The following is a 2,137-nucleotide window of genomic DNA, read 5'->3' on the forward strand; positions in this document are numbered from 1 at the left end:
CACAAAAAGAATGGTATATGAATGTTCATAGCAACATTATTCATAATAGCCAAAAATGAAAATAACATAAGCACTTACCAACTGAAGACTGGATAAACAAAATGTAGCATATCCATATAAAGACTATTATCTGGCCATAAAAAAGAATGAAGTACTGATACATACTACAACTTGAATGAACACTGAAATCATGCTAAGTGAAGCCAGACACAAAAGGTCACAAATTGTATGACTTCATTTTTATGAAATGATCAGAGTAGGCAAATCTATAGAGACAGAAAGTATATTAATGGCTACTTGGGCCTGGAGGTGAGTTAGAGGTGAATGGGAGTGACTGCTAACGGGTACAAAGTTTCTTTTTTGGCTGATTAAATGTTCTAAAATTAGATAGTGATGATCACACAACTTTGGGAACTATGCTAAAAAACATTATATTGTGAACTTTAAAAGGGTGAACTTTATGGTTTAAATGATATCTCAAAAGAGCTGTCTTTAAAAAGAAGAAATCTAGAAAAGATCCTGGAAAGAAATACACCAAAAAGTCAACAAGCTGTTCACTGAGTTGTGAGGTTTTGTAAAGGTGATTGTTATTATTTTTCTTTTCTTCTACTTTACAGTGTTTTCCATACATTCTACAATGAACATGTAATTAGGATCAGCCACTTCATGCTTTAAAACATCAAGGAAGAAGAGAATTAACATGTATTGAGCACATGTTATGTACTAGGTAGGGTAACCCCCACAGTATTTCTGTCAGGTTGCTATTTCTTTTTTCAACTTCACCAAGGTGACGGGGGGAGGGGGGAAATGAGACTTAAGGATTCACGGTCTTTCCTCATTCTCTCCCCCTTTCTAAAAAACTTCTTGGGTTTTCTGGCTTCATTTGGGGCCTTTGGTTTGTTGAACTGGTAGTAATGACTAAAGGAAAATTGAAAGAGACTTTGAAATGGCAATGGCACCCCATTCCAGTACTCTTGCCTGGAAAATTCCATGGACAGAGGAGCCTGGTGGGCTGCAGTCCATGGGGTCGCACAGAGTCGGACACGACTGAATGACTTCACTTTCACTTTTCACTTTCATGCATTGGAGAAGGAAATGGCAACCCACTCCATTGTTCTTGCCTGGAGAATCCCAGGGACGGGAGAGCCTGGTGGGCTGCCGTCTATGGGGTCTCACAGAGTTGGACACAACTGAAGTGACTTAGCAGTTGAAAGTTAGGACTGATTTATAGTAGAGTAGAGAGTGACCAGAGAAAGCAAAGAAGACTCTGGGGAAAGATCAGAGGAGAACAGAGAAAGAGAAGATGTGTCAAGGGCTGAACATAGAGGGAATTACCATGTGTAGAAGGATGGACTAGATTCTGGGTGCTTGGATTTTTTAATCATTCTGATCTCAGCTCAGACATGGCCTCCTCAAAAGCCCCATGATGTTGTGATGCCCACGTCTGAAGGAGCCGCTCTCACCTCTATCTCCATCTTGTTCCATCCCATTACCCTGTGTTATCTTCTCTATAGTACTGACTACTATCTGAACATGTCCTGTCTTCTTCCAATGGGATGTGAGCATTGTTCCAGAAGTAGAACCTCCTCTGGCTTGTTCAGTGGTCTGTTGCTGGAGTGGGAACCAGGTCTGGTAACGTGTGGTGCTCAGAATGTGAGAACTGTACTTTCTGTAGTCATTCATTGACTCCTCTCTCCTCACTTGTCTCCACTTTTTCTAATGTTCATCCTTCAAAGCCCTGCTCAAGACCCAGCAACTACTGAAACTCATATCTCTTGGCTAGAAGTGAGCCCTTGACCTTGACACGTGAGCCCTCAACTACTCCCATACTGGTTTCATAAGCTCTTTGATGTCAGGGTCCATTTCTTATACATCACAGCAACACATTTTACTGAGCTTATTTGTGTGTGCATGCCATAAAATTAACACATGAGAAAAATAGTCATTTTAGATTGATAACTTACGAAGAAAATTTAAAAAGGTAAGATGATGACAAGGTAAGATGATGAAAAGGGTTGGGGGAATGGCACTAATTTCATCTGAATGGTTGGAGAAATTTCTCTGAGGAAGTGACAACTGAGCTGAGATTTGACTTGAATCTTTCTGTATCTCCCACAATGCCCTATATATTGCATTT

This window comes from Ovis canadensis, chromosome X, assembly GCF_042477335.2.
Source record: "Ovis canadensis isolate MfBH-ARS-UI-01 breed Bighorn chromosome X, ARS-UI_OviCan_v2, whole genome shotgun sequence".
Classification (NCBI taxonomy): Eukaryota; Metazoa; Chordata; class Mammalia; order Artiodactyla; family Bovidae; genus Ovis; species Ovis canadensis.